Consider the following 12127-nt stretch of genomic DNA (forward strand, 5'->3'; position numbering starts at 1 on the left):
CTGTTCCTTTCGGTCTTCCCATCACAAACTGATCTCGGCGCGGCCTGGGGCGGAGACCACGCCTCTAGGAGCCGCAGCCGGGACGGAGGCGAGCGCGGAGCCCCCGAGAGGGCACGGAAACAACAGAGCACGTCAGCGGCTGGCGGGGCTTTGGAGGCCCGGCCAGAGTCCACGGAGGCCCCACTCCCCTCTCAGGGGCTGAGGTGCGCGGCGTCCAGAGTTCGCTCAGCATTCCCGGGTGGAAAGCCAGACCCTGGCACCCACCGTCCGAGCTGGCACCTCGCAAGACGCGGCCCAAGCCCCGCCCCGCTGCCTCAGGTAGGCCGTCCGCACCAGCCAATCCGCACGCAGCCTGGGCGCGGGAGGCGGTGCTTCCCAGACCGGAAGTGACGTGTTATGCTTGGCTGGCCGCGGAGTCCGCCGAAGCTTTCCGCGGCGGCTGAGGCAGCTGAGCGGAAAATGGCTCGGAGGGTGGCGGCGGCTGCTGCGGCTCGGGTTGTGGTGGAAACGGAGGCTCAGGCAGCGTGAGGTGAGGAGCGGCGGGTGCGGCAGGGGCTGGTGCCTGGAACCCAGCTCCGCCAGGGCGGCGAGGGCCCCCGGGGATTCCGGGATGGAAGGGTCCCTGCCGCGGCCGCCAGTCCCGCGGGTTGCCCGCCTCTGACCCTCCATCCCGTCCTCTGGACGCTGCCCCAGCCCGACTCCCCTCCCTCCGGGCCTGGCTTCCACCCGGGCCATTGCCGACTGCCCCGCCGAAGGTGCGAGGGGCCTGCGCCCCTACCAGGCCCTCTTATCGGGACCTGGGGCGGGGGGCTGGGAGTTGGTTTAGCCCCAAAGGGGAAGGGAAGGCCACCCCCTTGTCCCTGGGGACCGGGCTGGAGTCTCTATGGCCGGTGGTTTTTCTCGACGAAATGTTAAGTGGTTGAGTCTGGCGACTGTGTATTACACTTCTCGCTTCTGTTCTCTCCCCTCACCCCCTTTTCACCTTGTCGTCCCTCCCACCTCGGGCTTTGGGGGCTAATGATTCTTTTTTTTTCATCCCACTTCCCCGAGGTTGCCTTTTTTTTTTTTTGCCGCGAAACCACTTGCTTGGGGGAAGACTATTTCAGTGTGTATTTAGCGCATCGTCGTTCTGGGAGGGCGGTCAGATGAACTTCCTGAGTGACGGAGGAACAATAAATAATTGAAGAAAAAAAAAAAGCAGCACATCCTTATTTTCCTCACTAAATGGTTTGGCTTTAAGAACGAGATTCTCTAGCTGTGGAATTCTTTCCGGGAGTGGAGAGCAGGGTTTGAGAAGGGAAATGAGGAAGGAAATCAACTAAGCGAGGAGGAAAAGTCTGGGGATCAAGAACGTGGAAGAATCTGGAGTAGTTCTTTCCCTGGAGCCTCCCGATAGAAGGTGAGGCTGTAATTATATTTTTATTTGTAACAGTGGGTGGTGAGTGTCAGGAAAGAGGCCTTCCTCTTTGAACAAGATTACCTATTAAAGAGATAGCCTGAAATCTTTCCAGGGGGTGTCCGGCAATTGGGAAGATTTTTTTATTGTTTTTTTTTTTTTTTTTTTTTTTTTAAGCAAATTGGGAGCATCAAAGCCATAGGTGAGAAGAGATTCAGACAAAAGGAAGCTATTAGAAGAGTGGCGAAGACAGTTTAAAGGGGGAAGACTGCACGTTAGGAGGCCCGGGAACACTGATTCCAGGAGAGACTGGACCTTTGCCTCCTTGGCTTGTGGCCAAGTCTCCCTAGGAGACTTAGCAGCTCTGCCGTAGTAGTTGGGGTTGGTGCTCTTATTCCTGGTCGCAAATTAGACCGAAGTGCCTTAGTTGAGGTCATTGAGTACTGAAAAGCATTACGACGGAATGAAAATAGAAATTTTATTATTTAACTCAAACTTAATTCAAAAGTGATTTTTATGTCGGTACAAAGCACATACAGAGCTTCCACAAGTTATTTGGCCTAAATTAACAGATTCTAAAGCAATTTTTTTTTTCTGATGAAAATCTCTGTTGCTATTTGTTTGTATGTTGCTTGCCATTTTTCTTGGCAAGCAATATATTTTAATGTGTTCAACCATAAGTCTCACAGTTTTTTTCTGTTTTATAGAATATGAAAGTTGGCATGCTTGCATTTAGGAATTTTAGAAACTATTATGTAATTAGCTGTATATTAACATACGATTGTTTCTCCCTTCCGCCATGAATGGTTCCAAAATTTTAAATTAATTGAAGATGGCAGTATCAGTTCCCATGTCTAGGAATCTTTCTTTCATCTTGCACAATATTCTTACTTAGTAAGCTCATTCAGTAAGCGAACTTCTACCTAATGAGGGTGTTGGATTTCCCAAGAGCTTCGACTTCTTATCAGAGCATCAGACCAAACTTTTCAGAGCAGTAGTGCAAAGCATTTTTTAAATGCTTTGTAACTTGTATTGTTTTGATAACATAAATTAACCATTTTATTATATATTTGCCATATTCTAAAAAGAATTTAAGGCAGGCAAATGATAAAGGTGAATGTGTTAGTGCTGTGCATTCATATAGTACATGTTTTGATTTGTTAGTTGTACCGCAGTAGGGCTAAAACTTTACCCTGTGAAAGATCTTATTGTTTTCAGGGGCCCTTTAAGGGTGCCTGGCACTCCAGTGGTTCCAGGGATAGAAAAATGAATGAGACAGTGCTTGTTCTCAAGTTTTCTAGTTTATCTGGGGGAGACAAACATGCAAATTATAACACTATGGTTTTAAGGACAGTAGTAGATCCAAGTAGTACTAAAAAGGATGTGATCACCTGACTGGGAGATGGAGAGGGAATGAGTGCATTCTTTGTAAGTGTACATTTTACACTTACAACATATTTCAATTCGGACTACCCACATTTCAAACACTCAGTAGTTGCACATGGTTAGTCGCTACCATATTGGACAGTGCAGATCTAAAGTATAAAAATTCTCATTTTCTATCTTAGATTCCTGCTTGAAAAGGAAAATGTGAAAGTCATTTCTAATTTCTAATCATTTTGATAGTATTCATTTATATGCTTTTTATTGGCATTATGGTCATATTTGGAAATGATATTGCTGTAGGGTATCTTTCAGGTTGTTCATATGGAACTAGAAGAAATTGTTTACCTTGTCTCTGTGGTGGAGTCACATTTTTGATATCTTTATTTTGTGCCTTTATATTTTGTATCTGTTCTTTACAACATGTGATGGATTCAAAACACAATAGGACAGTACACATGGACATTTTAGGCAGTTAAGGAGATTTATGTAATTTAAAACGACCTTTTACCTCAGCTAGGGTAGCGCAGTAGTTGAGCTTCAACCCATGAACCAGGAGGTCACTTGGGTTTGATTCTCCGATCAAGGCATATGCCTAGATTGCACGCTCCACCCCCAGTAGGGGGCTTAAAGGAGGCAGCTAATAGATGTTTCTCTCTCATGGATGTTTCTATCTCTCTATCCCTCTCCCTTTATCTCTCTCTAAAATCAATTAAAATACACCCACATATTTAAAAAAAACCTACCTTCCATATGTCTTAAAATTTTAAGTTCAGCTATTTAGTTATAAAAGGGAGTGAGATTTTTAAACATTCTTGATTTTTATTGATTTGAAGGCTTAGCAGCAAGAATTTATCTTTTAACCTTGAGAATGCATTTATGTAAGATACTATATAATTAGCATCCTTACTCTTAAGCATATGTCTTTGTTAGTATTATATTACAACAGTTCAATTATTTATGTGAACAATGTACAATGTTGATATACTTAATTTGCTAATCATTGAGTTTGGTTTAAAAAAACACACACAAAACACCAGAGCCTTATTTTAAATAAGTAGCTATGACTAACAGTGATAAAGTAAATAATATCCTTATATTTGTATTGATTGCTGATTATAACTTAGCTGATGCTTTTTACCTTCACAGACTTTATTTTCTGTGAGTAAACAAGGCAAGTCTTTTTTTACAATTATTTTTTAAAATATATATTTTATTGATTTTTTTACAGAGAGGAAGGGAGAGGGATAGAGAGAAACATCAATCAGCTGCTTCATGCACACTCCCTACTGGGTATGTGCCTGCAACCTAGGTACATGCCCTTGACCGGAATCGAACCTGGGACCCTTGAGTCCGCGGGCCAACGCTCTATCCACTGAGCCAAACCGGTTAGGGCTTACAATTATTTTTTATTTTTATTGATTTCAGAGAGGAAAGGAGAGGGAGAGGGAGATAGAAACATCAATGATGAGAGAGAATCATTGATTGGCTATCTCCTGCACACCCCCTATTGGGGATCGAGCCTGCAACCTGGGCATGTGCCCTGACCAGGAATGGAACCATGACCTCCTGGTTCATAGGTTGATGCTCAACCACTGAGCTACACCAGCTGGGCTTTTTTCTTTTCTTTTTTATATATATTTTTTATTGATTTCAGAGAGGAAGGGAGAGAGATAGAAACATCAATGATGAGAGAGAATCATTGATTGGCTGCCTCCTGCACACCCCCCACTGGGGGGGATTGAGCCTGCAACCCAGGCATGTGCCCTTGGCCGGAATCGAACCTGGGACCTTTTAGTCCGCAAGCCAACGCTCTATCCACTGAGCCAAACTAGCGAGGGCCCAGCTGGGCTTTTTTCTCATTTTCTTAAAGAGGAAAATGAGGCCCAGTGAGTTTGTAACTGTTTAGCATAATACATTAGAGGCACCGCTTGAACATTGTCTTACAATGCTAAGCCTAGTATTTTTTCAGTGCATCTCTTCATATACTGTAGTACTTCATTGTTTAGATGCATAACACTTACCAGATTTTGGAATATGTATAAAATAATGGATACTTCCTACCTTTGGGGAGTTTATATTCCACTTAGGAGAGACCAACTACAAGTAGTTATAAAAACTTGTTAATGGGAAACAAAAGCTGTAAAGGGATACTATAGGTATTTTAAAAAAAGATGAGAGTTAACGAGGCAAGATTTTTTAAATAAAGAATTTAGATCTTTTTTTAGAATATATTTTTATTGATTTCAGAGAGGAAGGGAGAGAGATAAAAACATCAATGATGAGAGACAATCATTGATTCGCTGCCTTAAGCCTGCAACCCAGGCATGTGCCATGACCAGGAATGGAACTGTGACCTCCTGATTTTTAGGTTGAGGCTCAACCACTGAGCCATGCTGGCTCTGGCAAGAATTTAGGTCCTAAAGGGTTGGTGTAGGAAAAGGTGATGAGGTGTCAAGGACAGAGTTATTTCAATGCACCGAGAACAACTTGGGGGGAAATTTAGATAAGAGAAAATAAGGAAGGAAGGATTTGCAAGCTTTATTTGAAAAGATAAGGACAGGATATAGGTGAGGTAAGAGATGAGAATAAATAGACATCTGCTATAAAGAATTTAGATGCCAATAGCACAATTTTATATTATCTGAATGATTAGGGAAATCTTAGCACAGGCTTTTAACTCGTGGCTTGAGTAGTATGGAAGACACGGTTAAGAGGACTAAAGGAGAGGTCAATGACTATAAATAAGAAGCAGAGTAATGCTTGTTCCTATTGTGAAATGAGTAGGGATTTGATAAGGAATTTAATTATGAGAAGAGAAAGGAATAGTAGAGTTAAGAAAATTGGTTTATATTTTGCAGTACTGAAGCAGGCTCTTTAAAAAAAGTGTTTTCCTATAAAAACAAATTGGCAGTTTGCCTTCAGAAAATAACAGAAGAAGCAGGAAGAGATTAAGTATTGTCACAGTTCTGCTGTGGAATGAGAGGAAAAAGCAAAGACAAAAATCCTCTTTCAAGATAAAAGGGTGCAGAGAGAGGAAACAATAGAGAGCAATCAGTGCAGGTACTTACCTTCTGGTGAGGTGCTGGGGGAGGGGGTGTGGGGGGGACATGGATGTTGATGGGTGAGATAGACAGATTTAGGAAAATACCTGTCTAATTAGGGGACAGGAAAACACTTTTTAAAATGTTCTATTTGCAGTTTTGGTAATTATGTGAAGCCTGTATTTTCCCCCCAAGATAAGCACTAAAGGAGACCTAATTAAACCTATCAACAAAACCATATTGCTATGAGTTGCCATAGCCAAATTGATTTATTAAGTTACATTATATGTGTTTCTAATGTAATGTATAACTGTTCTGACTCCTCTTTTTAGTTTAGTGTGTGCTGAGTTGGAAAAAGGTGCTCTTTGGCTCCAGGTTTCATAGCCTGGTTTTATTTGACTAAAACTCATGATGACACTTATCAGACTGGAATTCTGCCTGTATTGCAGAATACAGAGGGAGGTGTGATATTTGAGCTTGGGTCATCTTTTGAATATTTATCAGTGCATGACATGACAACCTAACTGTTTACGTTTTTAAAAAATCATATTTATTGAGATATAATTTACTTAAAATTCATCCGTTCTAGGTGTACAGCTCTATAAATTGTGAGAAATAGCAACATTGTGTAACTACTACCACCACAATTAAGATATGGGATATTTCCATTTCTCCAAGAAGTGTCCTTATAACCCTTTGTAATCAGTCCCCTGCACTCACCCTCCAGTCTCTGGCAACAACTGATTTTTGTTCTTGTTATTCCTATAATTTTGCTTTTCCAGAATGTCATATAAATTGGCATCATACAGTATACATACAGCCTTTTGAGTCTGGCTTCTTTCACTTAGCATAATAATTTTGAGATTCAATAGCTGTCTTAAAATTTTAAATAAATATTTAGAACAGTTTTAGATAACAGAAAAATTAAAGTACAGCAATCTAGTTTTCCTATTTTTTTATGTTTGTAAACTATTGATTGCTAATTGTCAGAGATAAGATTCTAGAATTAAGTTTTTTGAAAATGGAAAATTGAGTGAAGGTTTCTGTCAAGACGACTTTTATAAATGCTGTAACATAAAATTTGTTATTTTAACCATTTATTTTTTGTTTTTTGTTTTTTTAAAATATATTTTATTGATTTTTTTTTTACAGAGAGGAAGGGAAAGGGATAGAGAGCTAGAAACATCGATGAGAAAAAAAAGAGAAAGAAAAAAAAAGAAACATCGATGAGAGAAAAATATTCATCAGGTGCCTCCTGCACACCCCCTACTGGGGACGTGCCCGCAACCAAGGTACATGCCCTTGACCGGAATCGAACCTGGGACCCTTCAGTCCACAGGCCGACGCTCTATCCACTGAGCCAAACCGGTTTCGGCATTAACCATTTTTTTTTTTTAAAGGTATTGATTTGAGAGAGAGGAAGGGAGACAGAGAAATGTCAGTTTTTGTTGTTCCACTTTTTTATGCATTCACTGGTTGATTATTGTATATTGTATACACTAGCCAGGGATCAAACCCACAACCTTGGCATGTTGGGACAACGCTCTAACAGAACTGACATACCTGGTCAGGGTTTAACCATTTTTAAGTGTTAACCATTCAGTGACATTAATTATATTTAAAAGTTGTGCAACTTTTACCACTGTATTTCCAAAAAATTTTCACCACACACAGAAACTCTGTTACCGTTTAGCTGTAACTACCCATTCCCCCTTTTTCCAGCTCTTAGTAACTGCTAATCTACCTTCTGTCTCTATGAATTTACCCATTCTAGATATTTCATATAGGTAGAATCATGAAATATTTGTCCTTTTGTGTCTGACTTATTTAACTTTGTATTATGTTTTTGTACATGTTGTAGCATGTTTCAAAATGTTATTCTCTTTTTTTGTAATCCTCACTTGACTTTTTTTTAATTGACTTTCAGAGAGAGAGAGAGAGAGAGAGAGAGAGAGAGAGAGAGAACACATTCATGTGAGAAACATTGATCAGTTACCTCTCATATGTGCCCCAACTGGGGATCAAGCCTAGGTATGAGCCCTGACCGGGAATTAAACCTGATATGAACCTTTTGGTGTATGGGTGATGCTCCAAACAACTGAAACCTGGTCAGGGCAGAACTTTATTTCTTTTAATGGTCAAATAAATATTCCATTGTATGTAATATACCACATTTTGTATACCTTTTTCTTGATGGATACTTGGGTTGTAGGCACCTTTTAGCTATTGTGAATAATGCTGTTGTTCTTTTGTGTACAGGTATATAATCCCTGTTTTTTGTGTTTTTTTATTTTTTATGAGTTTACTAGAGGCCCGGTGCACGAAATTCGTGCCCGGGTAGGGTCCGTAGGCCTGGCCAGCGATCAGGGCTGATCAGGGTCTTCCAGATGCTGGCTGGGGCCTTTCTTCCCCAGCTGCTGGCCGGGGCCTTCCTTCATTTCACGCTGCCCTTTGCATTCCACGCCTGGTGGTGCGCACATCATAGCGAACAGTCCAACTCCTGAGGAGACAATTTGCATATTAGCCTTTTATTATATAGGATTTGAACTAAATTGATGACATATGCTGGGGAGCAAGATCTCATAAGTCTCTGTTTTTTAATTCTTTTGGATGGTCATATGGTAATTCTGTTTAATTTTTTTGAGGAAACATAAAAGTGTTTTCCAAAAGACTGCACCATTTTACATTCCCATCAGCAAAGTCTGATGTTCAAATTTCTCTACATCCTTGTCAACACTTGTTATTTTCTTTCGTCTTTTTATTTTAAATTATAGCCATTCTATAAGGTATGAAGTGGTATCTGGTGGTTTTGATTTGCATTTCACTGAGTAACGATGTTGAGCATCTTTTCATATGCTTATTGGCAGTAAGCTTCGGTTTTTAATGATAGGACCAATAATTGGATTGATGTTGTAATTATTATTTTTGTTAATCCTTACCTGAGGATATTTTTTCCATTGACTTTTTAGAGAGAGTAGAAGGGAAGGAAGCAGTGTGTGTGTGTGTGTGTGTAGGGAGAGAGAGAGAGAGAGAGAGAGAGAGAGAGAGATAGAAAGACAGACAGAGAGAGAGAGGAAGAGAAAGAGAAAGAGAGAGAAAGAAATATCGATTTGTTGCATCCTGCACACACCTCAACCATGCTCGACCAGGGTCTGGGATCGAACCTACCACCCTTCAGTGCTTGGGCCAACACTCTATCCACTGAGAAACACCGGCCGGGGCTTGACAGATGTATTTTTAAATTCTGTTACGTACTAGGCATTATATATATATAATTTTATTTAACCACACAACACTATGACATGTGATCTGTGTTTACAGGTGTGAAAACTAAGACAAAGGCAGATAAAGTAGCTTGCATAAGATTACACAGAGGGAGGTGTGATACTTGAGCTTGGGTCCATCGTTTTCTCTTATCACTGTTCTACGAAACTAGCAATTTCATGCAATTGGTGTCATGTGAAATCAAGATTTTGTTAACCATAGAAATTAATGGAATTTGGGGGCAAAATTCCAGAAGTGTTCATATCAGTTTTTCATTATTATTATTCCCTATTTGGGGGTTCTCAGTTGCTACTCAGTTTTATTTTTTCCTATCTTAATTCAAGTTGGAATGGAGGCACATACCATAGGACTTAGCACAAAAGGTTTCTGTTACTTGACATGTTGGAATTGGGTGATGTTAGAGTGTATTTAATTATTCATGTTAAATGAATGAACAATAAAGTAGTCCAAAGTTCAGCAATTATCTCCACAAAGCAGTACTACTTGGGTTGCTGAGTTAGAATGAAAACTACTTTGTCACTAAAATGTCTTTCAACAGGAACCTCTTGCTGTGACTGTATTTCCCCTTTCCTTGTCCCACACCCAAACATATACAGTTGTACACATGTGTAGATATAGAAAGTTATTCGGGATGAATGCCCTGGTTATGAATCTTTTATGTGTAGAATGTTGCTTCTAAGGGTTGAAGGTAGTAAGTATAATGACTATCAGTGCTAATTAGACAACAGTGTAGCTGTTGCTTTTTGTCAAAATGGGAGAATCAAGCCCTTTATTAATTGTTTGTAGTACTTGAGCAAAGCATAATTTTATGTGTGGTGTGGAGGTTAAAGAATGCAGGAGCCACGCTACGCTCATCCATTTTTAACTTGCAAAGAAACTGGGAAGCCTCTTCTTATGTCCAGCTTATGGTTCCAATTTCATTTTTTCCCTAATAGAGAAAATCCTGCTATTGCATATTTATCCGTTTTGTTTTAAGATAGTAAAGCTTGCCAGTGATGAAATATTTGAAAGTCTATTAAAGTTTAGATAATGAAAGTTAAATATACTTTCCACCAGTGGCTTTTCCCCACTGCCAATCATCCATTGTTTTCTTACCTTTATCACTTCAGTGTCCTAAGGTATCTATCTCTTCCTTTGCAAGTGCTTTCATCTGTGCTTCTGATTCTGTTATTTATCAAACCCAGGATCTGAACTAGTATTTATCTCCTAGCTCTTGTACCTTTTAGTCTTTGTTCCCTGAATCCTTTTCTTCAACCTACCATATGTTGAAGTCCTTTCCCATTTTATTTGTTTAAAAATATTTTTATTGATTTCAGAGCGGAAGGGAGAGGGAGAGAGAGAGATAGAAACATCAATGATGAGAGAGTCATCGATAGGCTGCCTCCTGCACACCCCACACTGGGCATCAAGCCTGCAACCTGGGCATGTGCCCTGACTGGGAATTGAACCGTGACCTCCTGGTTCATAGGTCGACACTCAACCACTGAGCCACATCGGCCGGGCATTTCCCACTTTAAATAGTCATTCCTGACACCTCTTCCACTCTACCTGTCTCTCCTAGTCCTCTTAAGAATAATATGCCCTTGTTATTTGTAATTCCTTACTATTTTTCATTTTTCCACACTTGTATAAACTGCCCTCTTTGAAAATCACTAATGATTTTCCGTGGGGGAGGGAAAATGAGTAGTGACTGGTAATGAATTTCTTTGCGGATGATAGAAATGTTTTGAAATTTGGTAGTTGTGATGATTCACAACTCTGAATATACTAAAAACAACTGAATTGCATACTTTAACTGGGTGAATTTTATAAGTGAATTGTATCCCAATAAAACTAAATAATCACAAGTGTGCGCTTATATCTAAATATTTTTCAGTCCTCATCTTATGTCACCTCCCTGTAGTTTCTGACAGTACTGATTGCTTTCTTCTTAGGACGCTCTGTTCCCTCATTTCTCTGATACTAGTCTTCATACCTATCAGTTATTGTTCTCTGACCTTTAGTTTCCTCATGATTTCTTCCTTATCTCTTTCTCTCCCTCCTTTCTACACATTCTCCCAAGGCAGTCTCAACTACTTTCCTGTCTTTATAGCCAAATTGCTTTGTTGAACCCAAGGCCTAGTATTTCTTGTCAAGCAGCAGACTTGAACTGTATTTCCCACAAGTACTTCAAAATAATGTTTTGGTCTGACTAAAAAGGACGATGTGTCTCTGAAAACCAATTCTGAGAATATTCACAAATGATTTTCTTCTCTCAGAGAAAGAAAGTAATGGTTTATTATTTGATATAGGTAAGATGACTTCCAAATACTTCAAGTGAAAACAAATGCAACAAGAGGAGATTAAAAATATTGTAGGTTAAAATACTCATTTTAAGTATGATATTTTTGTGTGCTTTTAAGCATCTTACAGATTACCAAAGATACTCTACAGTGAATAGTTGCTTCCTAATCTGGTCCATATTAGAGTTAATTTCATTTATTGATTTAACAAACATTTGAATGAAAACTTGCTTATTTCAGGACTGTTCTTGGTGCTTGAAATATAGGAGTGAACCCAACAGATAAATCCAAGCTTCATGAAAGTTACAGTCTAGAGGGGAAAGCTAGATAATAAAATAAATAAGTAAATTATATAGTATACTGGATGGTATTAAATTCTAAGGAGAATATAAAGTGCATAGGTGGTGAAGTTAGAGAAAGTTAACGGTTTTAACTAGCTTATTAGTGAGGACTTGACTCAGAAGTCACCTTCTCAACGAAAACTTGAAGAAAGCTAAAGAGTGATCCATTCAGCTATCCAGGGGAAGGTCAGTCAGAGGGAACAGAAGAGCAAAAGCTCTGAGATGCATAGTGAGGAGCAAGGATGCTGATGGGACAGTAGCAGAGAGGAGAGTTAACGGGAGAGAAGTAATAGGTGGGCCAGATATTAGAGTGTCTGATGGACTATTGTCAAGATTTTACCTTTTCTCTGATCAAAGATAGGAACTGTTAAAAGTTCTGAGCAAAGGGCTATGTAA

At 39.9% G+C, this 12127-nt stretch overlaps 1 protein-coding gene across 2 annotated transcripts in view; it reads left to right on the plus strand.

Moving 5' to 3' along the window:
* The first annotated feature begins 397 nt into the window (after positions 1 to 397).
* Positions 398 to 12127, plus strand: part of PIK3C2A (phosphatidylinositol-4-phosphate 3-kinase catalytic subunit type 2 alpha) — a 93976-nt gene continuing 82246 nt past the window's right edge. The window contains exon 1 of one of the 2 annotated variants that reach the window (XM_079789322.1): positions 398 to 529. The gene's annotated coding sequence lies outside the window, so the exon portion shown is untranslated. Of the gene's footprint in view, positions 530 to 1278; positions 1400 to 12127 lie in introns of those variants that run through there. The other variant, XM_079789323.1, reaches the window with a different exon arrangement.

The sequence above is a fragment of the Cnephaeus nilssonii genome, assembly GCF_951640355.1.
Source record: "Cnephaeus nilssonii genome assembly, chromosome: 13".
NCBI lineage: Eukaryota > Metazoa > Chordata > Mammalia > Chiroptera > Vespertilionidae > Cnephaeus > Cnephaeus nilssonii.